Consider the following 20,086-nt stretch of genomic DNA (forward strand, 5'->3'; position numbering starts at 1 on the left):
GCCATGTAAAATTACATACTTTAAAATGGTGTGAAACATTGTATGCCACAATTCTTACAATTCAAAATTTTTCGACTATTAATTAATAAAATAATAAAAATTAATAAACGTTTAATAAAATTCAATTTTTGCATGGAATATCTTTGGCTGAACAAATTTTATAAATGTGGGCAAAAGTTTTTCAATAATCAAAAAAGTTCTTGAGATATGGTGAAATACGTTAAAAGTAAAGTCAACATCAAAGGGTTCAAACTTTGGATCGTTGTCCTGACCGAACTATGGGAACTATATTTCAAAGATTGCGGCTTACCCCTACATTTCGGTGATCAGAAATCCGAATCCGTCAAAAAAAAGGTATGTTTGTTCAGAAAAAGTTCGTTTTTGTGTCTGATTTCGCAACTTAAAATACACTACTAATAGCATAGTTTACTAATTAGCATAGTTGAACTTGCCCCCTCGTGCAATTAAGTTTCAGTCCTAGAACGTCAAAATCCGATTATTAGATCCAAAGTTATTGAGAATGGTTCCTTTTTCTTGCGCACATACTCAATTATAGTTGTAATCAGTTTCTGCTTTCGATATCTTAAATTATTCACCCGATATTTTTTCTCAAATTCTTCGGTTATGATTTCCCTATAAATAAAGCAGATTACAATAGCACAACAGCCTTCTACGTAGATGATACCGGTATAATAATCAAATCCAGAAATCCAAACTTAGATCTAATAAAACTACAAGAACAAATAGATGAAATAGAAGACTGGTGTAGAAAATGGAAAATAGCCGTAAACGGTGACAAATCAAAAATCCTCATCATACAAAAAAGAAGAATTAAAATTTTACCTCAATGCAAACCAAAACTGTTCAACATTCAAATCCCAATAGTCAAGAGAGCAAAGTACCTTGGACTCATAATTAATAGTAGACTCACTTGGAGCGACCATATTAAAAATATAACAGACAAAGCCAAAGCAGCAGTTACTATAACCAAAACGTCTCACTAAAAACCAGAAAATTACTATACACCTCCATGATCCTACCTATACTTACATATGCTTCACCTGCCTGGACTACTATACCCGAACACCTACCGAAAAAGCTCAACCAATGTCAAAATGAAATACTCAGAAAGATCACCCGTGTCAGATGGTTCATATGTAATTCAAATATCCATAAAGATCTCAAAGTTCCATTTCTATTCGAATATATACACAAATTAAATGCAGACTTCTACGACAAAGCCATAAAATGCAGCACAGCCAACTTCAATCAGATTTTTAACTTCGAGAAGTATAAAAAAGACGATAAACTAGGACCAATAGCCGCTCATTTCACCTCCGACGCCTCATACCACAACTATCAGCACAAATAATAGTCTTCAATTCCAGCATCTATAGTCTACATCAATAATCCAAAGTACCAATAGCTTTAGTACCAGTACCAATAGTACCAGCATCAAACACTTTACTAATACTGAAATCCTGACCTATGTTACTTCACGTTGACAATCAAACTACAGCCATCCACAGATTACAGCAAGTTGCTCTTATTATTTTCATTTTCTTTCAGTTATACAAGCAAGGTGCTTGTCTCCCTGTAACAGCCACCCCATAGACTGCTGAACTCAAACTGTCTTTTATTTCAACTTTTCATACTATTTCATGATGAATGGATAGGGGCCTTCTGCGCAGCCCAGGTGCCCAATTTTTTATAAATAAATAAAGAAAAGAAAGAAAAATTCTTCGGTTATTATTGCTCTTAATTGCCTAGAATCACATAAAATTCGTATAATTTAGATATGAATTATATCTAAATTATTCATATTAAAATAATAAATAAATAGTTATATTTATCAAGCATTGATTTTTGTACGAAATTACCTATGTTGCATAAGTTTTTTTTTACATACTATATATTGAATTGTAAATTCCATCTATTCCAACTTAACGGAATTTTCTTTAAAAGTCTTCCATTAAGCAAATATAAAAGAATGGGAACTCTTTTACCTTATAGATTTTACGAACGTCAAACTTTATTTAAATTTCGAGTACGAACTTTAGTGTTTTGTGGAACTTATATTATGAACTAAAGACCTCCTTGAATCTAGAGCAACCAACCACATTAAATCAATTTAGGCTTTTACTTGGCGCGGAAATTTCATTTCTCCGCCTTTTGTAGATAGTGATGAACTTGTGGGAGAATGAAAATGGAATTTCTGCCGCTTCCGAAAATAATGTTTCGAGGGGTTAAAAGATAATTAGTTACCATATTGAAATCGTCTCAGCCCATTGTGGTATTCCACGAATATCGTCTGCATGAAATAAAAGTGGAATTATTAATTTGTAGGAAAGACAATCACCGACTTGGTTCTAGGGTAAAATGTTATGTAATCTGAAACACACAGGATTAATTATTTGTTCCAAATGAAGGGAAAATATTGTTCGAAGGAATTCAAGCGCAGTTCTTTTGAGCTTGGCGACGGAGTATTAATAATATTTTTAAAATATTGTTTTATTTTGCTCGATTATAAATATAATTTTTTTTAAAAGAACGATTTGATGATTTTTCCATCTGCATGCTTCGCTCACCATTACCATTTATTGCTGCTCAATAATTTTTCTTTTTTTAAAAAAATAACAAAAATTAAAATTATTCAACTAGATACAGTGGTTTCCAACTGGCGGCCCAGGGGCCGCATCCGGCCCGCGAAGTCTTTTTCTTGTGACCCGCGAACTAAAATATATTAGTTGTCATATTTTTGCGGACAATTTTCGTAAAAAATCTATGTGGGTTTAAAATACTTTTCTCATTAATAAAAACCTAATTTCTTCGTTTCTGTGAAATTTATCATACCAACGGTGCAAAAAAAGTTATTTCTCAGGTTTTGCATCCAAGAAAATATTTATTCAAATACAAAAATAATTGTGTATGTTGCTCTTTTTTATTTAATTTTTTTGTATTTTGTGATTATAATGTAGCATGTGTATCAGAAATTTTCTCGAAGAAATTCTTCGATTTAACTTTTTGAAACCACTCATTTTGGACGAAAATATTTATATACATATTTGTAAATTTTAAATTTAAAATGTAAATATCTATTCTCTGGTGGTTGCAGCAGACAAACCTCAATTTTGTCATTGAATATTTTGTGTGCTACTATGTAAGTTTTAATACCAACCTTTTTAAAGTTTTATATTTTAACAATTAGGTATCTGTTGCACATTAATTGTTTAATAAATGGATGCACATTAATTGTTTAATACATGGGTGCACATTAAAGTTATTGTAGCTCGAATTTTTTAACATGCAAATAAATATTTTTAAAAATCTTCTTCTTATTTTAATTTGTAATTCAATACTTTTGTTTTGTACAACTTAGTAAAAATCTGACAGTAATATTTAATGTTCCTTCAAACATAAAAGAGTCCTATATAAAATTTTGATGAAGTTGCAGCCCGCCATTTGATTTGTGTTTTTAATTGTGGCCCCCTGCCACGTGTAAGTTGGAAACCCCTGAACTAGAACAAAAAAATTATATATTGTATTTAGTCAGACTTAGTTCCACAAATTTAGATTCTTATTCAATTGGGATAAAATTTGTTGTTGTTTCGAAAGCCACTAAAAAGTGTCTTTAAAAGCTACGCTCACCAAGCATTGGTCTTTTGAGAATAAAGTCAAGAGGGTGTGCCTTTTATTTGACGAGAGCACCGCAAGGGTGAAAGTACGCATTAGCTCAAAACCCAATAGATAGTTGGGGGCACCACTCATACGTGAAGTCACTTTCTAAATTTAGACATAGATCTGAAGATTAAGAAAATTTTCTCCTTTGATTATTAAACTAACTAAAAGTATATTTTTTTTAAAATTATTAATATTTTATTTAATTATTTTAGGAAGTATTATTTATTCATATTCAGGTTTAAATTAGTACAACTATTTAATTAATAATTTAAAGCGTGCTTTCTCCAATTCAATTCATAAATTGCATGATAAAATTTTCAAGATCAGTAACTTAATTCAAAAAATATTTCAGTGAATTTATAGCATTAATTTCTTTATATTTTAGAATCTGATGTTATAGTCATATACTGCCAAAAACGAAAAAAAAAGTTTTTTTTAAACTTAAGCCTTCTCTTAGTAAAGGCATGTACAGTAAGTAAAATAAAAAGCGTAACATCTTATTTACTTTTGAACTAATGATCAGATTATTTACGCACCAACATTCAAGTTTAGTTGTTTCATCTAACTTAGTAGTTAAGTAACTGAGAAATAAAACAGTAAACTATCAACTATTTGCTTCAATACTTGCATAAAATACTGTTTTAAACCGAAATTCAATTTTTTTTAAAAATTGCTTATTTCTCAAATCGTTTCAAAGATGTGGAGTTCCGTGTTTTTCTTCGATGTGACGGTTAAACATAGGCTCAAAAATGTTTACATGTGATTAATTTAGTTTGTACTAGGAATTAATTTAAATAAATGCATAAATTCATTCGAATGACATTTTTGTCTACAGAATTATAAATATTTATTTAAATAATTTCAGTAAGATCAGTTTTTTATTCACTTTTTTAACCTACAGTGCCTAACTTTTAACTAACCGAATCGAACAAAATTTTTCGTCTCTTACTCATAAGTTCTAAATTGTACGCGTTCCTTTTTTGTTTAAATGCATTTATTTATTTGTCATTTAAAAAAAATTTTTTTTTTGTTTAACACGATTTTGTTGTTGTTTTAAAAAGTATGTTTGCCTGAGTTTATTTGTTTTTATGTCTTTTAAAAATTTTAATATTTTAACTGGGGAATTCATAATGGGATGTACTGAAAAAAAAAACCAGAATGGTTCGAATTTTCGTAAGCAAACATTTGTGATTTTTATTGTTTTTTTCTTAATATATTCTAGAAAAGTCTTAAAATTCTAGTCCAGAAGTTTCAAAAATATGCATTTTAAATAAATATTTCGTGGTAATAGAAGGCTTTACCTTCAAATGCTGTCAAAAAGTATATTAAAATGTCTTAAACTTGTAACTCAGGAAATTGTTATCACAATACTCCAGATGTAATATTTATGTATATTTTCTAATAATTTTTTATATGTTTATTAAAGGAAAAAAGTGAATTCAACTGCAAAATGAAAAAATTTGCATCAATGAAAATTATACGTTTCCTCGCTTTTTAATATCATAATTGTAAATCGTGACTCAAATATTATAAATTTATTTCTAAAGCTCTTATTAGTTCTTATTAAAACAGACTAATTATTTCTTATTTTTTAAAAAATTATCATAATTTCAAGTACGAAAGTTTTTGTTAAAAATAAGTTTAATTAGGAAATTTATTATTTTGTTTTTATTTTAGTAATTTTGCCATTTTCTTTTGGAGCTGTGAACCTCGTGACATTGCAAGTTTCATTTGCTATCTGATCACATCAAGTAAAATATCAATTTCAATTTTTTATAACAATTAAAGTTTTGACTACTAACAGCAATCAAATCTTTATTGAAGTCTTGATGCGGTTTTCCATCGTTTGTACAATACAGATTTAAATTGTTTTCTGACCATAACAAGCAGAATTTGTAGCCATTTTTTACGAATATAATTTATCTTCAATCAAATTCTTGGACTATTTTTTGACGTGTCAATCTCATTTGGAGCTATGAGTCTCATGACATTGCAAGTTTCATTTGTTATCTTATCAAAAGATAGTCCGTCGTAGAATTTATAAAAAGTTAAGTTTATATCAATTTCATTGCCTCGGGGAAATTATCATCAATCAAAACTCCGATTTTTTTCTGGCTAAATTGACTGATCGAATTTACAATTGATTCTGCGCTAAATGAAAATGCAAGTTACAGCTGTTTTCCGAACACTGCAAACAAAATGTATCACCTTATTTACGTCAACGAGAATTTATCGTGAATTTCGACAGCTGCCTAACTAGCTAGAGTGCTTAATTTTCAACTGGAGTTACATATGGCTGTTGCCAATGCAATTCACAATTGTTTTCTAATTGGTGCAAGTAGTTTAGCGGCAAGCAAAATTTCGCTTACTATCTGATCTAAACAAATTAATTGACAGAAGTATAATAAAATGCATTTTAAAAATTTTAAAAATATATTTTAAAGTTTAAGAAGAAAAGAATGTTGCTTCATTTTTGTCTGACCTGAAAAGGAAAACGTCGGGCTTATCACTTTCATAATTTTTATCATCATGGAAAGTTTCTTCCACTCTTTCAAAGTGATGCTCCTTGCCTTTTTTTGTTTTATGTCGATATATTTTATTTTTAGCCAATTTGATAAACGTAGTTTCTATTTTATTTTATTATCTATTAGTTTTATTACTTTTTTATTATTTATTTACTTTATAACTAGCCGCCTGCGGAGAACAGCTTTTCGGCCTATACGTACGTGTCGCTTCACACAATTTCAGTTACCGTTGATTTTAAATTATTTGAATTCATAAAAACATGTTTTATAAGTAAAACTATGAGCAAAATAGACGCGTGGTTTCAGATAACTTCCGAAATACTAATTTGGTGACGCAGTCCTCATATTCTATCACGATCATGTTGATCATTCAGATAATTTGGCATAACGATTATAAAATGAGTATAATGTTGCAGGACGCGCAATAAATAATATTTCTAATCAGAGCTGTAAGCTACCAAACATCACTGATGTTTTCTTTGAAATATTTGACGAAACTGAATCGTCTATAGTTAAATTTAAAACAATGGAGCCAATGAGAAAATTCTATTTTCCAAATGTCTCTGAAATAAAAATATAATTAAAAAATCGAAATCTGGCTTCATAATTTGTTTACAATTGTACTCATTTAGCGTCATACTGAATGTCGTATTTTTAGTGTCTAAGAAACACTCGCAATTTTACTCATTTAGCGTCATGCTGAATGTCGTATTTTTTGTGTCTAAGATACACTCGCAATTGTAATCATTTAGCATCGTACTGAATGTCGTATTTTTAGTGTCTGCGGTACACTCGCAATTGTACTCATTTAGCATCGTACTGAATGTCGCATTTTTAGTGTCTGAGATACACTCGCAATTGAATTCATTTAGCGTCATGCTAAATGTTGTATTTTTAGTGTCTACGGTACACTAGCAATTGTACTCATTTAGTATCATGAATGTCATATTTTTATTGTCTACAGTACACTCACAGTTGTACTAATTTAACATCATGCTGAATGTCGTATTTTTAGCGTCTACGGTACACTCGCAAATGTACTCATTTAACATCACGCTAAATGTCGTATTTTTAGTGTCTACGGTACACACGCAATCCAGTATGCAGACATATAGACGCGCACACAAATTATTTATATTATTACATGGAATATATTTAAAAAATATTTATATGTTGTAAAATTTGTACCCAGGATGACTACGAAAGAAAATATGATGTTAAATTACTTAAAATTGACACATCCACTACATTTCGAAAAATTCTTTTTAATCTTTAAGCTTCCGGGTTCAGTTTAAAATTATAAAGCCAACGCATGTTTAAATTTAAAACAACGCGTTTAGCACTTTGCGCAGCGGAACATATGTTTTCAAGTTTCATAACAAAACCTCTGTTCATAAGACAAAAAGTGAAAACATAGTGTCTTTCAACAAAGTTTTGCATTACAATTTGCTTTTTCATTTATTGATATTTTTAACAAAAAAAAACCTCTTCAATTTATTCAAAACACCGTGAGCGGGACTAAGAGTTTAAAAATATCCAACTACACTAGCTTCTTTGTTTAAAGCTTTGAATAATGGTTGATATATTGTTTGAGTATGTTTGAAGTAAATTTATATCTGAAGTAGAGGATGAAGCTGGGATCTTATAAGAAGGAGTAAGGTTAGAGTGAGCATTTATTTTCCTCAGACAGACGTGATATATATGAAGCACTGCCTCTTTCGTATTAGCAATCGAAATTCCCATTATTGTGAAGAGAGTGCTACTGTCTTCATTTTTACATACATCTATCAAGTTTGAGATTCTTTCCTTAAATAGTTTAGAGAACGAATCTCAAATCTTGATAAATGAATGTGAAAATGAAGATAGTAGCACTTTTTTCACAATAATGGGAATTTCGATTGCTAACATGAAAGAAGTAGTGTTTCATATACATCTCGAATGTTTTAGAATTTTTTTTTTCACCCATTGGCAAAATGGGTCTTAGTTTGGATTTGATGGCGTCCACACATTTTTCAACTGTGTTCAAGAGTAATAGTAAGCTGTGCGCATGCGTCGTCATAGCATGCGTCGCTATGGCGACAGCTGCTGTTTTTCTTTTTCTTTTCACTAGCAGTCATTTTTAATGTATTTACATAATAATAATTTAAAGTACTTTTATGTTATTTTTATTATTAACGCATAATTACTGGCTTGACGGTGAATTTAATATAAATACGAATGCTGAAGAAGAAAAAGTATTTTGCGACCTCTTGAAACACTAGGCAGGATATGAAAACCAATCCAACGACAAACATCAATAAAAATAAATACATCATTAGTAATAAATAAAATAAATAAATTGATTAAAGAAATAAAAAAGAAATGAATAAAAATTATTTCGTATTATCTTTTTTTAAAAGAGTCTGACATAATTTTTTTAAATTTATTATGATTAAAAAAAATTCATTTTTATTATTTATTTGCTGTTAGCTATTAAATACAACAAATTATAAAATATAATTAAAATTAAAATAGTATCTTTTTCATTTTTGACAATTTATAAAAAAATTACATGCGTTTATCCAAAATTCATAATTTCACACAGTTACTTTTTGCTAATGTTACGATAAATCCTTTAAAGTTTTAAAAATGATCTTGGGGCGAAGAATTTGAAAATTCAGTTAAACTTGAAGTTCTATACGGAGGAAAATGAGACTGAATTTTAATGGTAAAAGCTTAATTTTTCCACAATTTAAAAAAAAAAATTTAATTTTCCCGTTTCATTAAGTTGCAGGCATCTTCCTTAGATGTTTGTTTACAAGTAAATCGGGGTTTCGGATAACCGAGATCCGAGATTTCGGGAACGGGGATATCGGATGTCGGAGGAGCGTGTAACAATTAATGTTTGACATATGTCTTCGTCAACTTTTACGAAGATATGCTCTCTCTAACATGATCTCCACTGCAAGTCTGGTGTGTTTCATTCTCTTTTATGTAAGCCACTCTTGACATAGTTTTATCGTTGAGTGACAGCTAAATTTGAATAGTTTTTATTTACTTCTTTTTTTAATAGCGTTGACAGTATCTTTAGTAAGCCTTGTATTAATAACAGGACACTTTGACTTTTTTTTTCTTGCGCAGGAAGTTAACTAAAAATTAAAAACTTTTTGTTTGTTGCATGAATAGAATTAGTTTTTATTTATTTATTTTGTTTTCGGTCTCATATTTCAGTCGGATTTAATTTTCGGATTCTGAAATGGATTTTATGCACTCTGTATACCCCCTACCCTTAAAGGAGAAAATCCATTCTAAACCATTTCCATTTTTAAGTCTTGCTGTCACTTCAAAGCCAAGTTATTTTCAAATCTAATGTGCTATTGATTCTAATAAGACCAACCGCGAAATTCAAAAAAATCCGAATGTTTTATATAATATACAGTACTTTCGTTAAACCTAAACTTTTGTATGGAATTTTTAAGCAAAATTGGTCTAAAAATCAATATGCTGTTAGCTCTGACAAGAACAGTCACAAAATTAAAAACATTCTGAAGGTTTTAAATGTTTTAGATAGACAGTGCTTCTATATTTCTAATCTGAATGACACCGTTAAGCCAAATTGTTCTAAAAATCAATATGCTAATAGTTCTAAGAACAACCACAAAGTTCAAAACATTCTGAAGGTTTTAAATGTTTTAGATAGACAGTGCTGCTATATTTCTAATTTGAATGCCACTTTTAAGCCAAATTGTTCTAAAAATCAATATGCTATTAGTTCTACGAACAACCACAGAGTTCAAAACATTCTGAAGGGTTTAAATGTTTTAGTTAGACAATGCTGCTATATTTCTAAGCTGAATGCTACTTTTAAGCCAAATTGTTCTAAAAATCAATGTGTTGTTAGTTCTAAGAGCAACTGCAAAATTCAAAATATTTTGAAGGTTTTCAAGTTTTTTTTTTTAAAGAGCTTCAGTTAATACTCTATTCTGTAGATCATTTTCTTAAGCCTAATTGTTCTTTATACCAATATACTATTGATTCTAATAAGAGCAGTCTCAAAATTCGTAACTGAGGGTGTCAAACGTTGTATCTTAGTGTACAGTTCTGCTGAATCTCTATTCTGTAAGCTATTGTTACGCCAGATTGTTATAAGAGTGTTGGCATTCTATGAATTTGTATGTACGCAATCGCAAATTTTAAAACATTTTGGAGATTTTAAATATTCTATACAATATACAATGCTTCTGCAATATCTCAATTTTCTATGCCATTTTTAAGCCGAATTGTTCCATAAATCAAAATGATATTAATTCTGATGACACTGATACTTTTGACAAAATTTAAAAGTCAGCACGTTTTAAATGTTTCAGATAGCATACAGTATATCTGTAAAATAAATATGACATTTTAATCCTAATTGTTCTAAAATTCTATTAATTAATAGAACTGCTATTAATTATTGTTATGAATACGGTAGCAAAATTTAACAGTCTGCATATTTTGAATGTTTCACTTTTAGATAGTATACGGTACTTCAATTAAATAACTATTCCATTTTTAATCCAAATTGTTCCAAACTCCACTATGCTACTTCCATGATTGCAAACACAATTCAAAACCTCGTAAAACAAGCGACTTACTCTCCATCATTAACTGTGCTTTATTTAGAATGACCGATAGCTCAGTTTATTTCCTGTGATCAATTTTTCTGAATCAATGGAATATTGATCCGATAATTAGAGAAACTATTCCGATAATAAAGATTGATAGAGAATGAATCGATTTTTGTGGCCGAAGAGCTATCTACATAGAAACCGAAATAATCTTTGATTGGAGGGCGTAACATGATTTAATTCTTGATTTGAGCATGAAGTTTAAGGCATTTCCGTCGGCTTGAAGGTTCTTTAATTGAAGAATCTCTTTATTCAATTTTGTGAATAGCTCGTAAATGGCCTTAAAGAATTTTGCGTTAATGTGTGATAGAGATTGATAATTTTTTTAAAATTCGAATTATAGGAAAGGTGCATATAATTAGCTTTCTTTGCCTGGAAAATTTTGTTGTTTCTTATTAAAATTTTTCAGCTGCCAATGCTTTTTTAAATTAAAGATTTTAAAATGACAAGTTAGTGTTTATTTGTTATATTTTTATTTTCAAATTAATAATAATGTATAATACTTTGTGCTATGTGGACTAAAGCAAAAATCAACGTGAATAACGCACATAAATTGACATACTATAGATTCCGCTCTGTTAATAAGAATCTTCCTCAGTGTCTAAAGGTTAAATTAAGGTAGAGAAGTAAAGGGACAAAAACGTGTTAAGTGGTTAAGCCAATCGGGACTAAGGAACAAGTTTGAACAAGGAAATAACAATGCAGAGATAAGAAACAGGTTTGAGGGTAGCTATTGGGAACGCCAAGGTCAACAGATTAAAATTAGAATGGACTTCCAAATATTGGGAAACGGTGGGATATTCGAAAGATTACTAAGATTTAATCAACTAAATAAGTTAAATTTGAGATTTAGTTAAATAAACTATTAGAATTTTTTAAAATATATAATGACTCCAAAAAATTAAGTTCGAATGATGAAGAGCAATGTTAAATGATTTGAATGGCATTCCCGTATTGCTAAGATTTTGAATAAATTTGAGTTTAGTGGCATTATTTCGCCTGTAAATAAACTAAATTTCACTAACCTTAAAGACCCTATTGCTGGTATAAACCCTACAGCTGGGATATTTCAAATTTTGTGTTAATGTGGTCTTACATACATTGAACTAACTAATCGTACCCTTAGATTTCGACTTATAGAACACGAAAGGTACGTCCAAAAGATAAGGTTATTAATCTCTCTTCTATCTCTCCACGGAAATGTTTTTTTTTTTTTTATAAAATTTTTTGTTCGTACAAAAATTAATATTTTATGGAAATTAGAAATGCAACGCTACTTTATGATTATTAAACTAAATTCAAAATAGTTTTGATTCCTGTAGCAAAAAAGGGGCTGTTGCCATACGCCCTTTCCATTCGATATTTATCATAATATATTCAATGTAAAGGTTTTGCTGCTGTGCATCCATATAAATAATTGTTTTCCAATAGGTGGTAGGTGAAAATATGTTTTTAATGGAAAATTGAATACCGTATAAGTAAAATAAGGAAATGATAAACTATCTGTTGGACTCTTATAAAAAAAATTATATATGTAAGACAGTATAGCTAGAGGTGCCCCACAAGCACCACTCCGAATTATTTGTCAGAACAATTCTTTTAAATAAAAATATTTCCTTAAATAATAAAATTTTCAAGTGAAGCTTTAACATTAATTGTTTTAAATAAGAATATTTCATAAATAAAAAATTAAATAAAAATGTATCGCATGGCATATATCTCATTTAAAACTTGGAATATCTCTATACAGGGCTACTGCTTCCCCAGTTATCAGCAATAACCAAACTATGAGTAAGGAAGTTGTTGAATAACATATTTTTATAACTACCGCAAGACAATGCCCTTTAAATGTATAGTTTCTTAGCGTAAAAAACTTAAATGACTAACAAATAAATTTTGTCAGAAAAATGAGTCAAAATTGAATTGGTTGTGTTGGCGAACTGAATGTTCAGCGAAATGACTGTGTCGGCGAAGTGATCGTGTGGGCGAAATAACCTGTCGGCGAAGTGGTTATGTTGGTAATGTGATCTTTCGATGAATTGATAGTCGCCGATATGAACCAAGCCAGACGTGCACACCTCATAATACACTTGTTATAAAAAGGCGAAGATCAGGCAGTTTCTGCTATTTTCTATCATTGAAAACTCTGATTTTGCTTGTGAAGCTGCTTTACTAGAACAGTAACGTGAATGTGTTTTGAAAAAAAATGCTATAACATGTCGTGGCATTCAATTAGCATCTTATAACGAGTACAGCGCCATCTATCGTTTAAATTTCATACTATTATTTTTGTTGAGCAAAACAAAATTCTATTTCTTCAAGCATTTTAAGATGCAATTTTTGATTATTCTGAAAAATACATTATCGATGAATTAATTGTCGTTTCTTCTGTTATTTTTTATCGTTGAAAAATCTGATACTGCTTGTGAAGCTGCTTTACTAGAACAGTGATTATGTGAATGTGCTTTGGAAAAAAAAAGAAGAAAAGAATGCTATAACATATCACGGCATTCATTTAGCATCTTATAACGAGTACAGCGCCATCCATCGTTTAAATTTCATACTATTATTTTTGTTGAGCAAAACAAAATTCTATTCCTTTAAGCATTTTAAGATGAAATTTTAGATTATTCTGATAAATAGCATTATTTGAAATTTTTTAAAAATAATTACAACCTCCCGCTATATTACCCAAGACTTCGAATGATAAACTTTTAATCTGATTCAAAGTTTAAAAATTAGTTCGCCAAATAATACTGCCAACATGCATCCTGCAAACTTCCGCAGTTGCCTTTAAAAAGCATTCATAAAACCGTGCGACACTTTGCTTCGTGAATCGCACAATAGATTTAGCCGCCAGAGACTTTGTAAATTCTTCAGTCTCATTTTATTCGTAAAAAAAAAAAAAAGAAAATATAGTTAAAAACCCGGATGCGTTCGAAGATCAATTTCCTCTTGTATAATGGATGAGATGGGGGACTTGTTGTATTCCACGCGAAGTTCAGATAAACGCTTTTAGAAATAGCTTTCTTCTTGGTGAAAGCTTGTAGAGGTGGGGAGTTGAGCTTTCACTGAAAGAAGCCCCACCGATGGAGGTGACGACAATAGAGAATTTTTTCGAAAACTTTTCTTCGAAGGATAAGGTACATTTCAAATAAAGCTAGTTAAAAATAAACCTCTGTCATTGTTTGCAGTAAAATAAATAACGTTCTTTTTATTATCATTAGCAAATAGTCTGTCAACGAATTGGATTACTGGTAATAAATTTTCATCCGCCTATGCTTTAATTTTATTTTATATAGGGTGCTGAACAACAGTCTATTTTTGGGTTTAAGACTATCAAAGTTCAACTCCGTAGCCTTGTAATTTTGAACCCAATCCAGAAGACAAGGGAATTCCTGGATCGAATATTGGGGGAAATTTGCTTTCGTGGAGGAGTTTTTGATGGAGCTAACCCGCCTTTGCGTTACATGGAGAGGAAGATCACGAGAATCTCCCATGGTAAGCCTGACGGCAAGGGGACTCTAACCCATGATCCGACTGCCACTGAGGATGTTTCACGTCAGCACTGTGGTCGGGCGAGCCTGATGCGGAAATCGTATTGACTGGGATTCGAGCCCAGTTCTCCTCATTGGAAGGCGAACGCTCTATCCCCTGAGCCATCGCGGCTCTCATAAATATGTATTAATGTGTACATATAAAATTCAATATAATAGGTATAATTTAAATAAAATAGAGATTAAAATATTGAATGCTAAAAACATAAACCATAGGCGCGCAGATATATTAATAAAGATTTTAGTATTCAGGTAAAATGCATAGATGAATAGTGACGATATCCAATTCAAAGGTGGAAGAGATCGTGCTCCGTTGCCTTACATTGGAATTTTGAGATATAGCTGAAGGCATTGATTTTGAGTATAGAATAAAGGATATGAATCATTGATTGTTAGGAAATAGTTCCCGGAGTATGTGAGAGAACATTTATTACTGACAAAATCGTTTCAAGCAATAGTTCGACAATGATAATTTATGCTCAAACTATTCACCTTTGGAGACCAGCTCGATCATCTTTCAAAATTCTCTAGAACACATAACTACGGGCAGTTGCACTTAATCGAAAAAGAAGAAAAAACAGTCAGAGTAGGGTATACCGGGTAGTGGCACTTAACTTTAAAAAAAACATCAGTGTAGGGCAGGGGTGTCAAACTCGCGGCCCGAGATGAACATTTTTGCGGCCCAGTCAATATATCTGAAGAAAAGTTAAATAGAAATGTGAATTAAAAACGAAACCAGCATATAAAATTATAATATACTTTATTTATAAACTATATACTATATAATATTTATAAACTATTTATTTTTAAACTATTTATTTATAAACTATATACTTTATTTATAAACTATATCATTTTAAATTGTACGCGCGAAAATGTAAAATTCTAACTGGCTGAAATGGAGTCCGTTTCACACTAAAATATCAATTAGATAATACATATTTAGATTTATCCTACTATAGCGAGACACGTTGGTTATCTTGCTCCAAGGTTATCAAACAATTCTGGTATTCGAAAAAAGAAATATATAAGTTTTTACAAACTAAAAATCAAGATACAAGCTTGTTCTCCGATCAAATATGGTTGCAAACACTCATCAGATTTAAATTTTTTGTTACAAGGCAAGGATCAGATCATTACGAACATTTTTGACATAATTAAAGCATTCAAATGTAAACTATTTCTTTGGCAACTGAAAAATGAAGATTTAACGCACTTCCCAACGTGCAACAAGAACAAATCTAGTTTAGATGATACTGCATCATATCAAAAATACACAGAAAAAAATTTAAAATCTTAGAACAGAATTTGAAACAAGGTTTAAAGATTTTAATTCTTTGAAAGAGAAATTTTGTTTGCTTTCTTCGATTTTCCCAATAAATATAGACTCAGCATTTAGTTATATGCAACTGGAAGTGATAGAGATTCAGTGCGACTCAAATTGGAAGGCAAAAATCATTGAAGTTTGTGTGCCTGAATTTTACGAATATTTACCTGCAAGGTTTGAAAATATTCGAAAATTTGCATATGAAATTATTTCCATGTTTGGAAGTACTTAACAGTGAGAGCAATTATTTTCTGTTATGAATGGAAATAAATCTCCTGTCCGAAACCGTATTAATCCGAAACCGTGTCAATTTTGAAAGTAGTCTCGGCCAATAAAATTTCTCCCGAAATAGAAAAGATAGTAGCAGAAAAGAGATGTCATGTATTAGGACGTAAAGAATAATTTAACTTTATATATGTTTATTTCAATGTACTATTCAAAATAAAAATATTTGTTTCTATGAACATTGATTTTTTTTGCGGCCCACCTAACGTTAAGCATTGTTTATTTGGCCCAAGTTAGCTTTTGAGTTTGACACCCCTGGTGTAGGGTATACTCATATTTTTAATCACATCACTTTTGAAAAAAAAATATTAGAAATACATAACTACTTTGAACTAAAATGTTTAAATTTTTTTTTTGACAAATTACTTATTTTGGCTGGAAAAGCTACTGTGACGTTTGAAATTACGAGTGTTTTTGACATTTGCAACGACTCGAGTTGCAAATGCTTCTACAATTGCAATACTTAAATCCTTGACCACCTAAGTTTGAATCCTTACGAGAGCATTCTATTAGACTTATTTCCTTCACTGGAACTTCACACTTTGTAAAAATGATAAAAATTTAACACAATAATGTTTCTAATTTTTAACACACAATTGCTGCAAATAAATATTTGTAGTCCTACTTTTCAATGAAATGATTTTTTTTAAAAGAAATTATTACTTTTTTTTTTTACTCTGTCTGTTCGAAGTCATTTGTTTACATTTCTTGATGACAGTCTTTCACCAATAAATACCATTTTTCATCCATGCAACTTTTAATTCAATTCTTTCTATTAAAATTGTTAATTTCCGTATCCACTTTTAAAATGCAAATATTCAAAATGACGAGATATAAAAATATGAAAGTAGAAATTGACATTTTTTGTTGTAAGAATGAAAATTCTATAGTCGTGATTGGTCCACAATTTAGAGCTTTTATGGGCAGTATTTTTATGGACATTTTTATTGGATAAGGAGCTGTAGTCCCTCAAACGAGGAAAACAGTCTCAAATCTCAACATTGTTCAGCTTGAAGGCTCTAGTTTCAAAAATAAATATGCATTATAAAAACTTTATGTATTTGTGGTGTTGACCACAAACAGCCAAAAGGAAACAAACATCGCTCCACATCCTTTTGTCAGATAAGGATAAACATTGAACTCTAACAAATTTTGAAGGGTCAGATTTTCCAGAAAAAGGAGCCGACAAGTTCCTCCAAACCAGGGTTTGTCAGTTCATATTCGGTATTTTTTAAAATTAATTTCACATTCAACAATAACAAACCATTAAATTTATTACAAAATATGTTTTAAAAATTATATTTTGAATTAATTTTGTTTATATTAAACCATATTAGTATTTAAGTTAGTACAATTGTTTATTACTCATAAGACAATTTGAGTTCGTCGGGTGGATGGTACTTTCGCAGTATTGATGCATAAACTATTTCGATATTTTCTTTATTAAGAATATTCTTTATATTTATTTTGTTATTAACATCAGAAATTTTTTAATGATTGTGTATGGTGCTTGTTTACGCTAGTTAACTCTTTATCCAGAACATTGCCTACATTTAGAGGACCATTTTTTATTTCCATTTATTTATTATTTACCTTTAATATTTGTCATGTTAATAGTATGATATTGGAAAAAAAATTGCGAAATTCCTCCAAGTTGGAAATTTTTTTTAATTAACTAGAATTTGCAAAATTTCGTCAACATGACTTGGCATAATGTAACGCTCCATTATTATAATCAGTTTTAAGAATATTTAAAAATTCAAGATTATTTTCAGTTTTGCTATTTAAATCTTTATTTTTAAGTGAATTTTTTCCTTTTTTATATTTTTAAAAAAGATTATTTCTTTCTTTTATTTAAAAACAATTGAAAAGAAAAATCGGCATATTTTTTTTCACACTTTCAGACTTTTAAATACTTAATTTTAGCTATATTGTTGTATTAGCGTTAAGCAGAAACAAACTGTTTGAAAAAACACCATTTTAAGCAGTGGATCTTATAAAGAGGGGAATTTTCATAGTCTCAGGGGAAATGCTCTGACCACACTCGATTTCTACTTAAAGAATCTTTTTATATCTTCAAAAAGTGAATTAATCGTGTAATTTTTAAAGTGTTTGATGCGAAGTTAGATTTAGTTCGAGAACTATTTGGTTTGTCTGTTTAAATGTTCTTGGTGTGTTTTAAAATAAATTTTTTGAATTAAAAAGTGATCCAAAAACAAAAGGCAGAATTTGTAAGGAAATTAACCACAGAATTTTGGTCTTTAATGCGCAAGTCATATCCATAAGAATTAGGAAGAGCGGTCAATTTATACAGTGACGAAATTTTTTTGGGAGCCAAGCTTCTCATTCATTTATCGAGAAATTCTTTTCATCTACCACGGAATTCTCTTCATCTTCCAAGGAATTCTCTTCATCTACCTAGGAATTCTCTTCATCTACCAAGGAATTCTCTTCATCTACCACGGAATTCTCTTCATCTACCGAGGAATTCTCTTCATCTACTAATGAATTCTCTTCGTCTACCAAGGAATTATCTACATCTACCAAGGAATTCTCTTCATCTACCAAGGAATTATCTTCATCTACTAATGAATTCTCTTCACCTACCAAGGAATTCTCTTCATCTACCGAGGAATTCTCTTCATCTACTAATGAATTTTCTTCATCTACCAAGGAATTCTCTTCATCTGCCGAGGAATTTACTTCATCTACTAATGAATTCAATTCATCTACCAAGGAATTCTCTTCATCTACAGAGGAATTATCTTCCTCTACCAAAGAATTATCTTCATCTACCGAGGAATTATCTTCATCTACCGAGGAATTATCTTAATCTACCGAGGGATTCTTTTCATCTACTAATGAATTCAATTCATCTACCGAGGGATTCTCTTCATCTACTAATGAATTCAATTCATCTACCAAGGTATATAAATAATGAAACTGATTGGAAGTTGCTAAGTAAGCTGCGTCTTGCTTATGCAAACGCTTCCCTGTGTAAACAAATAAATAAAAAATAAAAATTAAAAAAAAGAGAGACCTCCCAAAGACTTTGTTTTCGACGACGACGAAATGAATAAATACAAAAAAATGATATAAAGGCATTTGTGGGTCATAATTTTCAATACTTTCGATGTTAATTTTTTTAATAACGATTTAAGAAGTAATCAAAACTTGAAGAAAAAAAATTACAGGCTAAAAACATTTTTGCAATTTTAAAAAATATTTTTACACTTTTAAAGGGTAGAGGAAATGAGTAAAGTTTTTGCTTAAACACATTTCACCTAAATTCGCTTTAAAATTTATTAAATCTTAATTTACTCATACTCTGCTCAAAGTGTAGAAAGAACACTTTTTCACCCACACTTGCTTTTAAGTTTACTAAATTTTATTTTATTTACATTTCAAAACTCCCCAAAACTTATTTAATTTATTCTTTTGTTAATACAAAAAAACACTGCCTTCTTCAATTTTTAAAAGTTTCAACATACTAGGAAAATATTTTTACGCATGCATGTCAAGTTACGTACAAATAAGAAAATCAAATTTTTTTTAAAAATTTCATAACATACCAACGGCAAAAAAGAATTCTAAATCTTATTTTAACCTTAAACATAAATTTAATATTCTATGTCAAAAGAAACTTATTTGGATTAAATATTTTATTTTAAATGTCGAAATGATTTAAAATAAAAGGTTTGGAATGAAGCTTTCTCTTTAATTATAGAGAAACCTCCAAAAGATTAATTATCAAAAGTAGTTTTACACGAAAGAGTGGTTTTCAAAAAGATAATTAGAAGAGATAAACATAGATCAGAACAGCTCATTAATCGAAGAGATTATGATTATTATTACATCCAAGCAGTCTTTCATCTTTTAATTATCGGAAACTGTCAGAAAAGTTTAAGTAACACGTCAGTTATAACTTCATGTTATATCTTTACGTTAACATACCCAAGAAATATTCCAGAATCCAACCGAATATTAATTTAAAATCATTAATTAAAGAAAGTAGATTAATATGCGTGATGTATTTAGCAACCCCAAATACATTGTACTTGT

At 30.0% G+C, this 20,086-nt stretch overlaps 1 protein-coding gene across 3 annotated transcripts in view; it reads left to right on the forward strand.

Annotated features, from left to right (window-relative positions):
• Window positions 1-20,086, forward strand: part of LOC107439615 (tumor protein p53-inducible protein 11) — a 209,086-nt gene that overhangs the window by 24,270 nt on the left and 164,730 nt on the right. Inside the window, exon 1 of one of the 3 annotated variants that reach the window (XM_043046702.2) lies at window positions 5,364-5,432. The exons of the other annotated variants lie outside the window; for them this stretch is intronic. The gene's annotated coding sequence lies outside the window, so the exon portion shown is untranslated. Of the gene's footprint in view, window positions 1-5,363; window positions 5,433-20,086 lie in introns of those variants that run through there. 3 annotated transcript variants of the gene reach the window in all.

Source organism: Parasteatoda tepidariorum, chromosome 6 (genome assembly GCF_043381705.1).
Source record: "Parasteatoda tepidariorum isolate YZ-2023 chromosome 6, CAS_Ptep_4.0, whole genome shotgun sequence".
NCBI lineage: Eukaryota > Metazoa > Arthropoda > Arachnida > Araneae > Theridiidae > Parasteatoda > Parasteatoda tepidariorum.